The sequence below is a fragment of the Sapajus apella genome, unplaced genomic scaffold (assembly GCF_009761245.1).
Source record: "Sapajus apella isolate SASKATOON/1434 unplaced genomic scaffold, GSC_monkey_1.0 scaffold14, whole genome shotgun sequence".
In the NCBI taxonomy this organism is placed as follows: Eukaryota; Metazoa; Chordata; class Mammalia; order Primates; family Cebidae; genus Sapajus; species Sapajus apella.
In genome coordinates this window covers 4,163,043-4,183,326 of record NW_022436954.1, presented here as the reverse complement: position 1 = coordinate 4,183,326, position 20,284 = coordinate 4,163,043, and the positions used below count along the sequence as shown (strand labels likewise).

Here is a 20,284-nt window from a genome sequence, read left to right as displayed (position 1 = left end):
AGTGGTGGCTCATGCCTACAATACCAGCACTTTGGGAGGCTGAGGCAGGAGGACTGCTTGAGTCCAAGAGTTCAAGACCAGCCTGGGCAACAGAGTGAAACATCATCTCAAAAAACATACAAAATCGGCCAGGCGCAGTGGCTCACGAGGTCAAGAGATCAAGACCATCCTGGCCAATATGGTGAAACCCCATTTCTACTAAAAGTACAAAAAATTAGCCAGGCGTGGTGGTGCGTGCCTGTTGTCCCAGCTACTCAGGAGGCTGAGGCAGGAGAATCGCTTGAAACCGGAAAACGGAAGTTGCAGTGAGCCGGGATTGAACCACTGCACTCCAGTCTGGAGACAGAGTGAGACTCTGTCTCAAAAAAAAAAAAAAATCATATATAAAATCTACTTTTTTTTTTTTTTTTTTGAGGCAGAGTCTCGCTCATTGACCAGGCTGGAGTGCAGTGGCACGATCCAGGCTCGCTGCAGCCTCTGTCTCCTGGGTTCAAGAGATTCTCATGCCTCAGCCTCCCGAGTAGCTAGGATTACATGTGCGCACCACCAACCCCAGCTAATTTTTTGTTTTTGTAGAGATGGGGTTTCACCATGTTGGCCAGGCTGGTCTAGAATTCCTGACCTCAAATAATCCGCCCACCTCAGCCTCCCAAAGTGCTGGGATTACAGGCGTGAGCCACCACTCCCAGCCCAACAAAATCTACTTCCACCATTCTCTTTTTAGCGGTGTGGGTGTAGTAATGAGATGAGTAGGGAGGTAAGAGACAGAAGAATAAATAAAAAGCGTCCTCATCCCCTAAGCCATGCTGAGCATGTGTGACCTCCTAATAGTCTTTTAACTCTGGCTTCAAGGCAGCACCCCAAGACCAGTGGAGAAGGCCCAGGAGGAGGGGGCAGCAACATTCAGAACTTCTCCCTATAAGATTTCATCTACCCAGAAGTTCCTTCAATAGGGTAGCTCAGAGAGGAACTAAACCAAGCCCCGTAAGTTTCCAGCACCTGTAGAAACAAGAGGGTTTCAGGAGAGTCCCTGAAGACTCACACTGTCCTGGAACTATGGGCCCACATGGACTATCTCCAGCTGACTGGGTTAGCCTCAAAAGGTAAAATGAATGGAAAATTTTTTTTCTATTTTCAAATTCTCTCTTCAGGCCAGGTATGGTGGCTCACACTATAATCCCAGCACTTTGGGAGGCCAAGGCAGGTGGATCACTTGAGGCCAGGAGTTCCAGACCAGCCTAGCTAACATGGTGAAATCCTGTCTCTACTAAAACCACAAAAATTAGCCAGTCGTGGTGGCACATAACTGTAATCCCAGCAACTCAGGAGGCTGAGGCACGAGAAACACTTGAACCTGAGAGGCAGAAGTTGCAATGAGCTGAGATCAAGCCACTGTATTTCAGCCTGGGCAACAGGGTGAGACTCTATCTCAAAAAAAAAAAAAAAAAAAAAAAAATGTATCCCTTTAGTCACACCCTTAAAGAACATCTTTGCAGAGCCCTGAGTAGGGTCTGTGTCTCCTGAGATCTCCAGGAACTTGACAAGCTGGGAAGAAATGATAAGCCATTGGCTGGTGAGGAGGGGCAGGGTAGTGACAACAGTCACTTTAGCCAGAGGCAGTGAATACACCAATGCTGAGGATCTATGCTAGGAACTGCAAATAGATAGCAAGGGAGGGGAGAGGGATCTAACTCACTGAGCAACCAATGAGTCGAGGCAGTGAGGGGCTTGCTTCAAGCATCTTCTTTGCATGAAGTCAGAATTGAAACCCAGGCCTTAGTGTTACAGCTCTTTCAGAATTTGTCTAGCAGGCTTTCAGGTCTTTGCCAGAAAGCCTCATTTAAAAAATAAAAACAAAAACAAAAACCTAAGCCATAACTCTTGGAGAAGAGGTACCGAGATGCTGTATTACTCAAGAGAATCCCTGGGTTGATAAAACGGGCATCGGGTCAAAAGCATATCAGTGACCCAAACTTCTGCAAATGGCTTGATAACAGCAATTACAGCCTTGAAATGCAGGTTACCATGGTGCCTCGCACAAAATGATTGCTGAATGAATAAATGAATGAATAGACTCAGAATAAGGCTGGCTCATGCTGATAATCAAACACAGAGAGAAGTCTGTGTGATGAGGAAAGACCCAGAGTATACCACGCCTCCTCCTAGGGCACAGAGGAGGGGGGGAGGGGAAAGACGAGCAACATGGTGTTCTCAGACTCCACAGGCCAGCATGATGAATTCAGCTGGCTCAGAAGACACCTTGCAGAAAGGTGCCAGGCTACTTGTCGGCAAGAACTTCCCTGTAACTGGTATGTCACCCAGCACCCGTTGCCCTCGTAAGGACAACAGAAATTTCTTTCTTCTTTTTCCTGCCACAAGTCCCTGCCTAACAGCTGGATAGAAAGGAAAGCATGAAACTTAAATTCAGCTTTGGAAAGAAGCCCCAGATCTCAGATGATAAAGCTGGGACAAGAGAGGGGGACAGGAAAACAGACATGGATCTAACACTGGAGAAAGTGGCAGCCCCTGGAAGGCCTGTCCCCTGGGGACCTGTTTGGAGCACCCGAAAGAGCAGAGAGCCAACCCTAAGCAACAGCTTCCAAGCAATCCCTAGAATCACAGAGTCATTTCTTTGTCTTCTTTCCTTCAGTGGGCTATCAGAACTCCAACACCCTCAGGGAACAGAGCTGAGCCTGGACGCAAATGGAATGTGTTCAGGACATAGAAATACAGGCGTGAGACCAGGGCAGTGTGGCCGAGGATGGAATGCGTTACTTGGCCCTTGGTTCAACTGCCACCCACCTGCATCCATCTATGCGCTGGTTCCCACGGCTGCAGTGTGAGGAAGACAACTCACTTTCACTAGAGCAACGCAGAACATGGAAACAACCCCACTAAAGACTCAGCTGCTTGCTAAAAACACTTCTCAAATCCTGGGCAGGTTATCTTCATCTTCACGATAGCCTTAAAGAAGCAGTATTTCAGAGAGGAAATCAAAGGAAAAAGAGCACAGAGGCCAAGGATAATTTGTAAAACAGATGAAAACCAAGATGTCTAAGCAAAGAACCCTGCTTCCTCCCAGGCATCGCGTCAGATGCTACTGGGGTCAGAAAAATAAAAGGAAGCAAAAGACGTTGCAAAGGACACAAGCACCGAAATGACAAAGCAAAATCCTGGAGCCATTCAGGGAAATAAAAGCACAAACATGCCGCGGCAATCTGGGGGTGGTGGCTTTGTTCTGGTGCAGTGGAAGGCAGGGGCATGGCAGCGGGGTCACAGACAGGAGCCTGGATCTGAGCTCTGTCACTCCCCAGCTGGATGACCCTGGACAAGCAGTTCACCCCTTGGAGCCTCAGTTTCTTCAGATTAAACATCTTTGACCTCCAGGACTGTTGTAAGTAAGTAGAGGTAATTCCTGAAGACGCCCCAGGAGAGCAGAATGAACTTAGTTGACGTTATTATTTATAGTTGCTATGATTATTCTACTATTGTATTCTTTTATACAAATTTAGCTCTCGATCAGGAAAACCAAACAGCAGATCCAAAACCACCCAAGAATTCTAATCTCATTTCCCCCATACTTTGGAGCTGTCCCTGAGAAGCAGACTGACAAGGCTCTACAAAGAGAAAGAAGGAGTTCCCTCTCTCACCTCATCTTCATCATGACAATTCCCCTGTGCTTGTGAATGAGGTTAGAGGTCCCTTGGTCTATGTAAAGCCCAACCAGCACCTAAAATCCCAGAACAGATTTACTGAAGAAGTATAAAGGTTTCAGACAGTCTTAAATCTGAGAGGAGAGTCTGGGGCTGGAAATCTAAATAGAATAATGACAAGAAGGATGAGGAGACAGCTACGGACAGAGGTACTTTCATTTAACAAATAACTGTACCGTTCTGAGATTAAAACAGTCTTTCAGTCATCAGCACTGGCTGGAAAAAGCAATGAGCCTAGGCCAGGCACAGGGGCTCACACCTGTAATCCTAGCACTTTGGGAGCCTGAGGCTGGCGAATCACTTCAGGTCAGGAGTTATAGACCAGCCTGGCCAACGTGTCGAAACCCTGTCTCTACTAAAAACACAAAATTAGCTAGGTGTGGTTGTGCACACCTGTTATCCCAGCTACTCAGAAGGCTGAAGCAGGAGAATCGCCTGAACCCGGGAGGTAGAGGTTACTTGTAGTGAGCCGAGATCGTGCCACTGCACTCTAGCCTGGGTGAAAGAGCAAGACTGTCAAAAAAAAAAAAAAAAAAAAAAAGGACCAGGGCGCAGTGGTTCACGCCTGTAATCCTAACACTTTGGGAGGCCGAGGCAGGCAGATTGCCTGAGCTCAGGAGTTCGAGACCAGCCTGGGCAACATGGTGAAACCCCATCTCTAATAAAACACAAAAAATTAGCCGGGCATGGTGGTGGGCTGGGCACCTGCAGTCCCAGCTACTCAGGAGGCTGAGGCAAAAGAATTGCTTGAACCCAGGAGGCAGAAGTTGCAGTCAGCAGAGATCAAGCCACTGCACTCCAGCCTGGGGAACAGAGCAAGACTCTGTCTCCATAGAAAAAAAAAAAAAAAAAAAAGCAGCCGGGCGAGGTGGCTAATGCCTGTAATCCAAGCACTTTGGAGGCCAAGGCGGGCGGATCACCTGAGGTCGGGAGTTCAAGACCAGCCTGACCAACATGGTAAAACCCTGCATTTAAAAAAAAAAAAAAAAAAAGCAATGAGCCCAGCTAGCATTTCGTGCATCCACAACTCCAGGGACAAGTACCTGGTCTTCCTCCACTCTTTCATTTCTGTCTCTGGCCAAGATACCTATGTGGCTGCCAGCAACACAGGCACAAGCTGTTTACCACCCACAAGGAAGCCCAGAGCCATAGACAGCTGAAGAAGATGAGACTTCTGCATCACTGGGAAGGCTCATTAGTTTCACGTCATTTCCTAGGATTTAACCCTGACTCTGATGAACCACCTTGTCCAAGCTTGCTGTTAGCTAAAACACAGGTTTCAGACAGTTCCTAGAAAAATGACTCTGAAAAAAATAGCAAGGCATAGTCAATAACACTATTAGCTTCACATAACAGAGAATGGCCCACCATTGCTGCCACATCCCGTCTTGAGGTGTGCTGAGTAACAACGGGGCAGCAGGGAAAGGTGAACAGACAGAGGCTGGGTAGGAGCAGCTCCACTGCACAACACAGGGAAAGGGAAAAGAGACCCATCGGTACATTCCTTACAAGAGAGCTATGGAATACACAGGCTTTGGGTTTTGTTTTTGTTTTTGAGACAGAGTTTCACTCTGCCAACCAGGCTGGAGTGCAGTAGTGGCGCAATCTCGGCTCATTGCCACCTCTGCCTCCCAGATGCAAGTGATTCTCCCGCTTCAGCCACCCGAGTAGCTGGGATTACAGGGATGCAGGTGCACCACTACACTCAACTAATTTTTGTATTTTTAGTACAGACAGGGTTTCACCATGTTGGCCAGGCTGGTCTTGAACTCCTGGCCTCAAATGATCTGCCCACCTTGGCCTCCCAAAGTGCTAGGATTACAGATGTGAGCTACCATGCCCGGCCAATACATAGGGTTTAAAAGGTCACAGAAAAGCACACAGCTTCAGAATGTCAGAAGACCTCAAACCAAAAAAAAAAAAAAAAAAAGAGAAAAAGTGGCCAAGCACAGTGGCTCATACCTGTAATACCAGCATTTTAGTAGGCTAAGGCCAGTGGATCACTTGAGGCCAAGAGTTCGAGACCAGCCTGGCCAACATGGTGAAACCACGTCTTTACTAAAATACAAAAATTAGCCAGGTGTGGTGGCACACACCTGTAATCCCAGCTACTTGGGAAGCTGAGACACGAGAGTCTCTTGAGGAGGCAGAGGCTTCAGTGAGCCGAGAGTGCACAATTGTACTCCAGCCTGGGCGACAGAGAAAGACTGTCAAAAAAAAAAAAAAGAAAAGTTGAGCCAGGCATGGTGAATGGTGTCTCATGCCTGTAATCCGAATGCTTTGTGAGGCTAAGATAAGAGGATCACTTGAGGCAAGGAGACCAGTAGCTGGGCATGATAGTGCACGCCTCAGTTTTAAAAAAGAAAAGAAAGGAAAAAAGTTAGAAATTAAGGATGTTGACTTAGCAGAACAAATGGCACACTATTCTTCCTTCTTTTTCTTGGCGCCTTCTTAGCTCACTGCAATCTCCACCTCCCAGGTTAAGTGATCTTCCCACCTTGGCCTCCTGAGTAGCTGGGGCTACATGTGTATGCCACAATGCCTGGCTAATTTTTTATAGTGACAAAAAATTAGCATGTGTCAGGGTTTCACCATGTTGCCCAGGCTGGTTTTGAACTCCTGAGCTCAAGCAATCCACCCGTCTTGGCCTCCCAAAGTGATAGGATTACAGGCCTTGTGAGCCACTGAGCCTGGCCTATTATCCTTCTTATTTGCAAACAGGATAGACATGATATTTGGACAAGAGGACAAAGGAGAAGGGGAGGGGAGTTAAAAAAAAAAAAAAAAAAAAGAGGACAATGGCATCATACATCGTAGACTACTGTCTAGCAGAAGGTACGTAAGAAATTTTTTGGAAGAAAATGAGTCTAACAAACTCAAGATGCAGAGAAGATAATGATATGGCAGAGATAAGAAGCATGTTTCTTTGCAGATGTGGAATTGTTTCGAGGACTGTGATAAAGGCCACTGCCCAGGCAAGGGCATTATCTGAATCTCTTATAATTAGCAGACACTACCTTTGTGATCAGAAAAGGCAAGCAAACTATTTTCTATCTGAAATACACCACTTACACTGTAAAATGTACAGCTCTTACTGAAAGACTAATAGTTTAAGGAATATTGTCTTTTGAAATAATCTGGAACAGAAAGTAATTATCTACACTAATGAAACAGGAATAGCAAGCATAGATAATTCAATAAATATTTATAGAGTACTTCTTAAGTGCCTGGCATTGCGTAGGAAGTAGAATTTTTTAAAAAGCATATCAAACTTTGAAAGTAAGTCTTACCGTTATCAATGATGACAAAATCCTGGAAATAACCCAAGTACTCAACAGTAGGCAAATGGTTAAACAAACCATGGCAGGTCAACACAACCAGGGACTAGGGACATGACCAAATAGAACTGTTTAACACATAGGCCTAATCATGCACATATTCTAGTTACCAGTACTATACAGTTTGGTGGTTTTTGGCATATTTACAATGTGGGTAACCATCACCTCTCTCCAATTCCAGAACTTTTTCATCACTCCAAAAAGAAACCTGGTACCACTAGCTGTCATTCCCCATTCCCACCCACCCCCAGCCCCTGGCAACCAGTAATCTGCTTTGCATCTCTATGGCCTATTCTGGATATTTCATAGAAATGTTATATAATATGCGACCTTTTGTGTTTGGCTTCTTTCTTAGCACAGTGTTTTCATGGTTCATCCATGTGGTAGCTCGTGTCAGTACTTCCTTCCTTCCTTTCTCTTTTTTTTTTTTTTTGGGAAATGGTTTTTCACTCTTTTTTTTTTTTTTTGAATGGGATTGTGCGATCTTGGCTCACCACAACCTGCGCCTCTTGGGTTCAAGCAATTCTCCTGCCTCAGCCTCCCGAGTAGCTGGGACTACAGACATGCGCCACCATGCCCAGCTAATTTTTGTATTTTTAGTAGAGATGAGGTTTCAGCATGTTGACCAGGATGGTCTCGATCTCTCCATTTTTTTTTTTTTTTTGAGACGGAGTTTCGCTCTTGTTAGCCAGGCTGGAGTGCAATGGTGCGATCTCGGCTCACCGCAACCTCCGCCTCCTGGGTTCAGGCAATTCTCCTGCCTCAGCCTCCTGAGTAGCTGTGACTACAGGCACGTGCCACCATGCCCAGCTAATTTTTTGTAGTTTTAGTAGAGACGGGGTTTCACCATGTTGACCAGGATGGTCTTGATCTCTTGACCTTGTGATCCACCTGCCTCGGCCTCCCAAAGTGCTGGGATTACAGGCTTGAGCCACCACGCCCGGCCCGGTCTCGATCTCTTGACCTCGTGATCCACCCGCCTCGGCCTCCCAAAGTGCTCGGATTATAGGTGTGAGCCACCGCGCCCAGCCTCAGAATTTCACTCTTGTCGCCCAGGCTGGAGTGCAATAGCCTGATCTCGGTGCACTGCAAATTCTGCCTCCTGGGTTCAAGCAATTCTCCTGCCTCAGCCTCCCAAGTAGCTCAGATTACAGGTGCCTGCCACCAGGCCCGGCTAATTTTTGTATTTTTAGTAGAGACAGGGTTTCACCAGGTTGGCCAGCTTGGTCTCGAACGCCAGACCTCAGGTGATCCACCCGCCTCAGCCTCCCAAAGTGCTGGGATTACAGGTGTGAGCCACTGCGTCTAGCCACTCCATTCCTTTTTATGACCAAACAACATTCCATTGGATGGGTAGACCGCATTTTGTTCAGCCATTCATTGGTTGATGAACATTTGGGTTGTTTCCACCTTTTGGCTGTTTTTTTGTTGTTGTTTTTTGTTTTGAGACGGAGTTTTACTCTCATTGCCCAGGCTGGAGTGCAATGGCGCCATCTCGGCTCACTGCCAACTCTGCCTCCTGGGTTCAAGCGATTCTCCCACCTCAGCCTCTTGAGTAGCTGGGATTACAGGTATGCATCACCACACCCGGCTAATTTTTTTTTGTATTTGAATAATGCTGCTGTGAATACCCATCCACACATTACATTTTAAATATGTAATTTTTTTTTTTTTGAGATGGAGTTTCGCTCTTGTTGCCCAGGCTGGAATGTAATGGTGTGACCTAGGCTTACCGCAACCTCCACCTCCTGAGTTCAAGCGATTCTCCTGTCTCAGTCTCCCAAGTAGCTGGGATTACAGACATGTGCCACCACATCTAGCTAATTTTGTATTTTTAGTAGAGACAGGGTTTCTCCATGTTGGTCAGGCTGGTCTCGAACTCCTGACCTCAGGCGATCTGCCCACCTTGGCCTCCCAGAGTACTGGGATTACAGGCGTGAGACACTGTGCCTGGCCTAATTTGTTTTTTAATTGTAAAACAAATGTTTAAAATGGACCTGAGAACAGATGGGTGTGAATGTGATAAGGTAAGCGTGACAGGCTGATAGCAGACCGGGGGCAGAACCACTAAAGAGCCAGGAAGGCCTCTCCCTGGCACAGGAAGGGAACCTGGAGAGCGGAGTGAATGCAGAAAGAGAGAACCTGTGCGGACAGGGCAAGGGGAAGAGGATGATGACTGAACACCACGCAGGCAAAGCTTCACAGACAGACAGACGTGCTAGAAAGGGGATGGCTACAATCACTGAACTCAGAAGGCAACTTAGAGAACTGAGACAATGAATAATACAAAATTTGTGTGGAAAAGGTGGGAGGGGAGAAGGGAGCACTAGAAAAGGAGAACATGAAAAATGAATAGGTATTCTGAAGGAAAGTTTCTTCAGAATATGTGAATACAATTATGAATAAGGTAGATATCTATAAAAAATGCCAATCTGGAAAATAAAACCTGTGTATATGTGAACAAATCAATAGGTGATGGTCCCCTTGTCTTCCTCTTCTGCAGAAATGTGCGAAATGAAAGGCCAAATACTCTTGGAAGTGAAGTTCATCTACAGCTTGGTGTCCAGGGGGCAATAATGAACCTTCCTGACACTCAGTGGCTGAAGGCTGTGACATGGGGCCAGTCCTTTAAAATGTGGAAGGCAGGCAAGCATTGAATGAGATCACACACATGAAACTACCTTGGAAATGGAGGGGCACTGCAAAAAGATAGTAATCTCTATGTAGATTAAATAAAACAGGTACCTTTTTCTGTATCCAGATAACAGGACAACATAAAAAGGCTTGAAAATTTTTTTTAAAAAACAATAATCAAGGCCAGGCCCGGTGGCTCACACCTATAATCCCAGCACTTTGATGTCAAGGCGGGCAGATCACCTGAGGTCAGGAGTTTGAGACCGGTGTGACCAACATGGTGAAACCCCATTTCTACTAAAAAATAAAAAAATTAGCCAGGCACGGTGGTGGGCACCTATAATCCCAGCTACGTGGGAGGCTGAAGCAGGAGAACACTTGACCCCAGGAGGCGGAGGTTGCGGTGAGCTGGGATCAGGCCACTGCACTCCAGCCTGGGCAACAAAGCGAGACTCCACCTAAAAACAAAAACAAAACAAGAATCAGGCCAGCCTGAAATTAACACCTACCAAGATGAACTTGGCACCATCAGAATGACCATGGAGTGTTCAGTCTACCCAGTAGAGAAAAAAAAAAAAAAAGTGAGCATTAATTATTATGGGAACTTTCAGAAATCAAAAGGCTAAGATAGCAAAATATGTGGGAGAGAAACACTACATGAAAGTGGGAATCTGCAACCAGAGATAAGGAGGGTCAGGGTCTAAAGTAGGGTACTATCATTTAAAAATCCCTTAAGACATGTATCAATTGCCTGTGTGTGATTCCTGCTCTCTAAGCAACCCTATTTGTACTATTATTTATTGAATGCTAGAATCGACCTACCCACCATCTGAGACCTACTTGGTACAGACGGGCTAACTACAGATCTTTAAACCAGAAGAGGCTGACCCCAGAGATTCTATCTCCCATTATAAATTCATACAGTAGTCTTCTGGGACAAATCAATGTCATGTGAATTTGAAACATGAGTCAGATTTCCAGGTCCAAGCATAGTACTAAAATTTTGGAGGAGTGGCCCAAACCACTTCCGTCTCATCACTGTGGTGTCCATCACTGTGGTGTCGGCAGGCTTACTTCTCAAGTATGAAAGCCAGGGACCCCTGATAATGGAAGCCACAACCCTAGGGATGCAAAGGCTCATCTTAAAAGTGCTACTTTAAAAAAAAAGAAAAGAAAGTGCTACTTTAGGCTGGGTGCGGTGACTCATGCCTGTAATCCCAGCACTTTGGGAAGCCACAGCGGATGGATCATGAGGTCAGGAAATCCAGACCATCTTAGCTAACACGGTGAAACCCCATCTCTACCAAATATACAAAAATTAGCAGGGCATGGTGGCATGCTGGTAGTCCCAGCTACTCGGGAGGCTGAGGCAGGAGAATTGCTTGAACCTGGGAGGTGGAAGTTGCAGTGAGCTGAGATTGCACCACTGCACTCCAATCTGAGCAACAGAGCAAGACTCTGGCAAAAAAGAAAGAGGAAGGAAAGGGAAGGAAGGGGGAGGGGGAAGGGAAAGGGGAAGGAAAGGAGAGAGAGAAGGAAAGGAAAGAAGGGAAAGGGAAAGGAAAGGAGCCAAGCAAGCAAGAATTACTTTAAAGGTTAACCAGAGTTTTTCCAGCAGAGTTAAATAAACTTCCATCCCTCCTGCTGAAAATAACTACTAATGCAAGATAAAATACACATGTATGTATTTGTGTGTGTGTGTGTATACATAAATTAACACATATTAATTAAAAAAAATTTTTTTTTGAGATGGAGTCTTGCTCTATCGTCCAGGCTGGAGTGCAGTGGTGCAATCTTGGCTCACTGCAACCTCTGCCACCAGGGTTCAAGTGATTCTCCTGCCTCAGCCTCCTGAGTAACTGGGATTACAGGCTCACGCCACCATGCCCCGCTAATTTTTGTATTTTTAGTAGAGACAGGGTTTCACCATGTTGACCAGAGTGGTCTCAAACTCCTGACCTCAAGTGATACACCTGCCTCAGCCTCCCAAAGTGCTGGGATTACAGGTGCGAGCCACAGTGCCCAGCCTCCTTTTTATTTTTTACATGCTTTTTGAAATAGAGACAGGGATCTCATTATGTTATCCAGTCTGGGCTCAAACTCCTGGGCTCAAGTGATCCTTTCACCCAGGCCTCCCAAAGTGCTAGGAATACAGGCGTGAGCCATCATGCCTGGCCAGATTAAATTTTGTCTTAAAAGGACAGACAAGTTGGCAAGAAAATAGGGAACACTTAGGCTAAAACCCTAAGAAGGAGAAACCACGGAGGCAAGTTAACAATGAAGCTTTTATCTAGAGGGCATTTGCAGAACTAGGCAAACCTGAGCTTCAGTTTTCAAAGCCTCAAAAGGTCACAGAAGCATAGCTCAGAGCCCAGCCACGGTGGGAAATCTAAGGAGACCTTACCCCCAGGGAAGTTGGGACTTCCAAAGGATACTCCCTTAACGTAAGAGTGAACCACAAATAAATGTGATCTACCCTTTCCCGTTCCCAAGAACTACCGGTGAGAAAAATCAACTGTCTAAATCCTTGGCACTGAGCCAGTTAGAAAAATGAAAAACTCCCCCAAAGAAGCTGCAATCACAGGACAGCCTTCACACAGACTTGTAGTCCAAAGTCGTACCACCTAGGTGGTCAGAAAATACTCAGTGCTCTTTATTGCTGGTGGGAGAAGGGCAAATTGTTTTTAAAACCTCGACTTTGGTTTCGGATGACCTAGAAGAGTTAGACATGCCAGCAACTCCACTCCTAGTTTGTACCCCAGAGACATTCTTGCTCATGTGTTCCAGGAGCCGACCATAAGAATGTTCCCACCAGGTGCAGTGACTGAGGCCTGTAATTCCAGCATTTTGGGAGGCGGAGGTGGGCAGATCACCAAAGTCAGGGGTTCAAGACCAGCCTGGTCGACATGGCAAAACCCCGTCTGTATTAAAAATACAAAAATTAGCTGGGCAGGTAACATGTGCCTGTAATCCCAGCTACTTGGGAGGCTGAGGCAGGAGAATCACTTGAACCTGAGAGGCAGACGTTGCAGTGCGCTGAGATGATGCCACTGCACTTCAGCCGGGCAACAGAGTGAGACTCTGTCTTAAAATAAATAAGTAAATAAAAGTTGGGCGTGGTGGCTCACACCTGTAATCCCAGCACTTTGGGAGGCTGAGGCGGGTGGATCACCAGGTCAGGAGATTGAGACCATCCTGGCTAATATGGTGAAACCCTGTCTCTACTAAAAATACAAAAATTAGCCAGGTGGGTGGTATGCGTATGTAGTCCCTGCTACTCAGGAGGCTGAGGCAGGAGAATTACTTGTACCCAGGAGGCGGAGGCTGCAGTAAGCCAAGATCACGCCATTACACTCCAGTCTGGGCAACAGAGCGAGACTCTATCAAAAAAAAAAAAAAGTTCCCAGCAGGGTTATTCCTAATACAAAAAAAAAAAAAAAAAGAAAGCAGACCAAGGGCTTCTTGGCAACAGGGCAATACAGAGGATAAACACACTGTGGGTATTCATTCAATGGAAAGCTCTACAGCAGTGAAAATGAACAGAGCCGTGTGCCTCCCCATGGAGGAATCGCAAATGTAATGCTGAGCAAGTAACAGAAATGTACTGCCGGGTTTCATGTCCAGGTGTTCAAAACCAGGCAAAATTAAACAATAAGCTATTCAGAGATTGGCTGTCGGAGGGAAAACTAACAAGAACAAGAGAATGAATATCACAAAAGTCAGGATAGCTGGGGTGCTGGGTGTGGTGGCTCACACCTGCAGTCCTAGCACTTTGGGAGGCTGTGACAGGTGAACCACCTAAGGTCAGAAGTTTGAGACCAGCCTGGCCAACATGACGAAACTTCGTCTCTACTAAAAATGGTGGCACACACCTGTAATCCCAGCTACTCGGGAGGGTGAGGCAGAAGAATCACTTGAACCTGGGAGCTGGAGGTTGCAGACAGCCGAGATGACACCACTGCACTCCAGCCTGGACAGCAGAGTGGGACTTCATCTCAAAAAAAAAGAATAACTAGGGAGGGAACATAGGGGCTTATCTGGTCTCAAACTTAACCCGGAGGATGAGAACATAGATGCTCATTTTACTATTTTGTTTTAACCTACACATATGATTTAAATATGTCTTCTGTAAGTGTGAGGGATTTTGCAACAAGCAAATGGCAAAATGAAAAAGAAAGCATGAAATGGCACACAGAGTCCTGCCGACTTTTTATCTGTGCTGACACAGGAAGATTTCCAATATACACTGATAAGTGAAAAGGGCATGGAGCAGAGAAAGCATGGGGGAAACCAACGACAGAACTATGTTTCTGTTTCAAAGGGCAAACCACCTCTAAAAGGGCAGACAAGGTAATTTCACCAGAAGTGGCCTTCTGGGAGGGGAACTGGGTTACTGGGGAGAGAGAAAAAAGATGTTTATACATTTCAATGTTTGTACCAGATGCAGGTATTAGGGAGCTGAATTGAATACCCTTTGTTTTAAAAGTTAAACACTAATTCTTTGGATTACTGCTTGGTAACCTGCTAGAAGACTATCAGGTTCGAGGGAAACATCTCTGAGGAGTTATCTAGGTCATACCTGGGCTCCCTTTGCCCCTTCAGTAATTGTTACATCAGACCTGTTTTCAGCATGGAAGGCACTCTACTGTCTCAAATAATTTCAATGGAAGGATAGAACTCCAGTCCACTCAAACCCAGGGTTCCATAGAGACCCGTTGGTTGGACTCCATCAATGACTAAACTGCTGGGCTTACGCTGCCGGGCTAGCTGATCAGAGACAAAAATCTCCCAGATGCAGTGGCTGAAATGTCCTTTTAGGGCCATAAATCTGCTAGAAATGGCACATTTGTCCTTTGGCCCGGAAGTGTCCTTAATCTGGCTCTGGTGGGAAAAGCCTCTTTAAACTGTGTGTTCTCTCCAGCTGGAGAAGCTAGCCATCGGGGAAAGAAAACTGATTTAGTACTATAAAAACAACAAGAAAGAAGCCAGATACAGGAGCAGACGCAGCTCGTCCGGGAAGGTAAAGCACACCATCCTTAATCTTGTGAATTTAGTCTCAATGGACTTTCCCTCTTGGCAGCAAATGCCCTGTCTTTTCTGCACACCAAAACCCATTCCAAAGTCCCAGTACAGGAACTATGAATATCAAGAAGCAGTTGGGAGAAAAACATAACTAAAAGTTCTTAATTCATATTTTGTGTCTGCCAGGAGAATCCCTCTCTTTAAAATCTCTCTCACCTAAAAAATGCACCTAAAAAAATGCAATGGAAGGTCGGGTGCAGTGGCTCCCACCTATAATCCCAGCACCTTAGGAGGCCGAGGCAGTGGATCACCTGAGGTCAGGAGTTTGAGACCAACCTGACCAACATGGAGAAACCCCATCTCTACTAAAAATACAAAAAATTAGCCAGGCGTGGTGGTGCATGCCTATAATCCCAGCTACTCGGGAGGCTGCAGTAGCAGAATCGCTTGAACCTGGTAGGCGGAGGTTGCAGGAGGCCAAGATTGCACCCCAGCCTGGGAAAAAAGAGCAAAACTCTTTTTAAAAAAAAAAAAAAAAAAAAAAGCAAGGGAAAACCTAAACCTCTTAAATCTAACACCTACGAATATATTGTTTTGGTCAGTGTAAATCTGTTTGCTAGGAGGCAGTTTCAGCTTCCACCTGTCTTGCCCTGGAATCAAGGGAAAAGCTCCAAGAACCCTGAAGGTGTCTCTCTCCTGACAGCTCTTCCAGAGGGCTTAGCCCTTCAGCATAGTCTTGACAAGCAGCAGGCGGCCCACCACAGATGAGTCTCATCCAGAAACCATTAGATAAGGAGAAAAGGGAGGCACCAAGAGGCAAGAACTGGGGAAAACCAGCTTAAGAATCTTCAGGCCCTACCAGACCTCTCTCTTCTTTGGGTAACAATTTCTCTGGGTAAGTCTCAAGGATAATTGCTCTGGTTTCAGGCAAACTCAATTTTCTCGGGAAATACTGAGCTGGGCTTAAAAGCCCGCCATCTCCAAACATGCTGCCCTGTCCCCATTCCCTATTTCTTTTCCATTTGTCTCTCCTCTTTTCCCCAACCTCAGGTCTTGGGGTCAGCTACCTTTGGCTAAATGAATGGGGTGGCTTTTCCCACCCTGCATTTCAAGCTGAAGACTGAGCTGCAATTAAGAGCTCTCCAATCCCTCCCTCCACTTGGCCCCATGACACCTTTTCTTCTGTGACACTTTATATCTGCATGTTCCTTCCCCTTGCAACCACTTGCCTAACCTACACTTGCAGCATTACAGAATGTCTGAGCTGTATTCCACGCTGAGCTAGTCCCCACCCAACCTCTGACTCTCCCCATTCCCAGTCTGCCGCCCACTACTTCCACAGGTTTTCCAAAATCCCATCCACCTCTGGGTAGTCCTGGCCGAATTATCTCAGGGACTTCTTATCTCAAATCCCAACACACAGCTGGGGCTCACAGAATGAATTCCCAGTCCTAATGCTCACTGTGCCCTGCCAGCACAAATTCCAACATTGCTTCCCACTTCCCTGAGGATTCCACAGTGATCAAAGTAGGCACAACTCTCCAACCTCGCCAGGGGGGCTGCGGCATCATCCTCTGTCTCATCACCATGACCTCACTCCCTGTACCACTGTCCAGGAGGGACTCCCCTCCTAGAAACTCAAATACCACACATGCGCACTGGAGAGAGTCCCCTCACCTTGCAGGGCCTTGGACTCACGTTCTCCTCTCCTCATGGAGTTCCCTTGTAACCGTTCATCACTGGTCCCATTAACAGAGCCACCATTATGATGTGTCCAATAGGTATCATGCACAAAACTGTGTTACTTCATTTGTTTATGTGTTATTTCATTTGTACAGAATGAACATGTGTTATTTCATTTGTACAGAAGTTATTTCATTTGATCTCTACCCCCAACAGTCCCCACAGACAAAGAAGGTCTTACCGCCCCCATTTTATAGATGAGGAAACCAGGGCTTGAAGCTAAGGAACTTGCTGACCAGGGGTTAAGCCTGAGCTCCACCCCATCTGCCTGACTCCAGGGTCCATATTCTCAACCCTGCTATGCCACTCCCCTGGTAATTCCATGTGTGTTTCGATTTTATTTTTTGTGTGTTTTTTTTTGAGACAGAGTCTCACTCTGTCATCCGGGCAGGGGTGCAATGGGGTGATCTCAGCTCACTGCAACCTCCGCCTCCTGGGTTCAAGTGATTCTCCTGCCTCAGCCTCCCTAGTAGCTGGGATTACAAGTGCGTGCCACCACACCCAGCTAATTTTTTGTATTTTAGTAGAGGCTGGTGACCTCAGGTGATCCACCTGCCTCGGCCTCCCAAAACGCTGAGATTACAGGCATGAACCGCCATGCCCAGCCCCCTGTGTATGTTTATGCGTTTGGCATCTCACCTGGCACAGAAGCAGGACCGATGAGGTCATTACTACCCTGCAGTTAGCCGGTCACTATGAAGCATGTATTTTGTCCAGCACGTGCATTCCTTCTCTCCCAACCACGGGATAAATGACTCAGGGCAAGGCCCTTATCAGATCTTCCTGTGGCCTCACGGCATCCAGTAAGGAGCTGTACACATCACAGATGCGCAGTAAATGCAGAAGGAAAGAACCATTTCTTGGAATACTGCACAGTAATAACTTGTCCTCCTTAAGCCACTCAGTCGACTGAGAAAACTCAGGATTAGAAAATGGGGAACCCATTCTGCCAGATACTGAAATTGCCACCTCAGAATCTGAAAAGATGGAAAGATGGTGCAGGTCAGCAAAAACACAAAACAGCTATTTCGCAACCTGCTGGAATGTGGTAGTCAAAGCCAGGAGGGCTGAAGAAAACCTTAAGGCCTACTGAAACAGCCTTGGGCAACATGGCAGGGAGTAGACCCCTGCCTTAGGTGGAGGCAGACTCCCAGCTGGCCACAAGCCATGTGACAGCAAATGGCTCTTACGATAAAAGCTGCAAACGTCCATCAAGTGATCAACTTCAGAAGGAAAGGGGGAGGGTTTCAGATTGGTCTTTGCAGCCCTGTGCGCTGTAACACCTGCCACACCATATTGTCACATCCTGAGGAACAGCAGCATATTCTAAGAACTCCGGGCCAGACTCTGGTTTGCTGCTGTCAGAGCTTGCCTCTAACTCTAGAGAAGGTGAGTGAGACCCTGAATCTCTCTGAACCTCGGGTCTGTCATCCATGAACAGCAAAACCACAACCATAACCAGTTCCAGGGAAAACTGGTTGATAAAATAAAACTAACCAAGCACGGTAGCTCACGCCTGTAATCCTAGTGCTTTGAGAAGACAATGCAGAAGGATCACTTGAGCACAGGAGTTTCAGACCAGCCTGGGCAACACAGTCACTACAAAAAATACAAAACGTAGCCAGGCATGGTGTCATATGCCTGTAGTCCTAGCTACTCTGGAGGCTGATGTAGGAGGATCATTTGAGCCTGGGAGGTCAAGTGACAGAGTAAGACGCTGCCTCAAAAAAAAAAAAAAAAAAAAAAAAAAAATCACCTGGGTGTGGTGGCACATGCCTGTAGTCCCAGCTACTCGGGAAGCTGAGGTGGGAGGATTGATTGAGCCCGGGAGGTGGAGGCTGCAGTGAGCTTTGACGGTGCCACTGTATTCCAGCCTGGTGACAGAGCAAGATGCTGTCACAAAAAAAAAAAAAAAAAAAAAGAAAGAGAGAAAGAAAATAAGAAAGTAATAAAACTATAAAGTGCTACATGCACATTATTATCAACAACAAAACATCAGCAGTCAGTCAGCTCCATATGATGTCCTGGAGTAACACTAGTTGAGGTTAGACCCCAGTATGTGTTGAAGCCTTGATGGTTAATGGGCAGGGGTGAGGCCACCATTATTGTTCTTGGCCATTGCTCTATTTTTCTTGAGGTAAAGGGTGAATTCCCCTTTGAGAAGAAAACATCTTTTTCTGTATTGTAATTCCATTCTGCTATCTCCCAGCATTCAGTAAAATGTTATGAAATGCCTGACAATATTTTTAAAAGCTGCACTTTGAGAATGTAGGAGAGAGGCCGTTGCATATTTAAGGCAACATGGTATGAAGAGTGAAGCAACAGCCCTGAGGCAGGGAGAACGAGAAAACACACAGAAAACAGCTGGCCAAGGAAATAACCAACCCACACAGATTACATGCATTTCACAGATATTTTTCACTCCTTAACCATGTTCCAAACTTGGTGGAACACATAAGCATCTCTGTGGTATTTCTAGAAAAACTTGGGGAAGGGAACTCTGTAAAAGACAGGTCTTCCCCCTACTCCCCCCGCTTTTTTTTTTTTTTTTTTTTTTTTGTGAGAGATGGAGTCTTGCTCTGTCACCCAGGCTCCCAGGCTAGAATACAGTGGTGTGATCTCGGCTCACTGCATTCTCTGCCTCCCGAGTTCAAGCGATTCTTGTGCCTCAGCCTCCTGAATAACTGGGACCACAGGTGTGCACCGCCACACCTGGCTAATTTTTGTATTTTTAGTAGAGATGGCATTTTGCCATGTTGGTCAGGCTGGTCTTGAACTTCTGACCTCAGGTGATCCAACCACCTCAGACTCCCAAAGTGCTGGGATCACAGGTGTGAGCCACTGCACCTTGCCTAAAGACAGGCCTTCCTACAGGTCAAGGAAGTTTTACGAATTGTTTTTAGGGATTAAATTGAAAAACTGTCCCTGAAAACAAAGAGGTCAGGGCTATCGAAGACTCAGAAATCCAATAATTACAGTTGAAAGTTTTGCCTCATACAGTCTTCATCCCACTGCCTTCGGGCTCCCTGGTTTCTGAGGAGAAATGAGCTGTTAATCTGATAAAAAATCCTTTGTATAAGATAAGCTGCTCATCTCTTCCTGTTTCCAAGATTCTTTGTCATTTGACACTTTAATTATGAAATATCTAGGTGTGGATCTCTGATATTCATTCACTGGAGTTCACTGAGCTTCTTGAGTGAGTAGGATATTGTTTTTCATCAGCTTCTGGCCATTCTTTCTGACCCTTTCTCTCCTCTCCTTTTAGGACTATTATCATGCATATGTTGATTTGAGTGACAGTGTACCATGGGTTTCTCAGTCTGTTAAGTTTTCTTCTCTCTTTTTTCTTTCTCATCCTCAGCCTGAACAATCTCAAGGTTCCTACCTTCAAGCTTGCAGATTTTTTTCTTCTGGCTGCTCAAATCAACTGTTCAGCCTCTAGTGAATTTTTCATTTCAGTAACCGTACCGTCCAACTCCAGAATTTCTGTGCAGCTTTTAAAAATATTAACATGAGGGACGGGCGCGGTGGCTCACGCCTGTAATCCCAGCACTTTGGGAGGCCGAGGCGGGTGGATCACGAGGTCAAGAGATTGAGACCATCCTGGTCAACACAGTGAAACCCCGTCTCTACTAAAAATACAAAACATTAGCTGGGCATGGTGGCGCGTGCCTGTAATCCCAGCTACTCAGGAGGCTGAGGCAGGAGAATTGCCTGAACCAAGGAGGCGGAGGTTGCGGTGAGCCGAGATCGCGCCATTGCACTCCAGCCTGGGGAACTTTACGAGAGCGAAACTCCGTCCCAAAAAAAAAAAAAAAAAAAAAAAAAAAAAAA

At 46.1% G+C, this 20,284-nt stretch overlaps 1 protein-coding gene, 1 long non-coding RNA gene and 1 other non-coding gene across 3 annotated transcripts in view; 2 read left to right on the top strand and 1 right to left on the bottom strand.

The window, feature by feature from the left end:
• PC (pyruvate carboxylase) overlaps positions 1-20,284 on the bottom strand; it is a 115,274-nt gene that overhangs the window by 71,641 nt on the left and 23,349 nt on the right. The window lies entirely within an intron of this gene.
• On the top strand, positions 1,778-1,839 carry LOC116555260. Its single transcript, XR_004270457.1, has one exon. It is a non-coding gene; the product is annotated as a U7 small nuclear RNA (small nuclear RNA).
• Positions 4,347-15,921, top strand: LOC116554677. Its single transcript, XR_004270270.1, has 3 exons — positions 4,347-4,357; positions 13,465-13,474; positions 15,844-15,921. It is a non-coding gene; the product is annotated as an uncharacterized LOC116554677 (long non-coding RNA).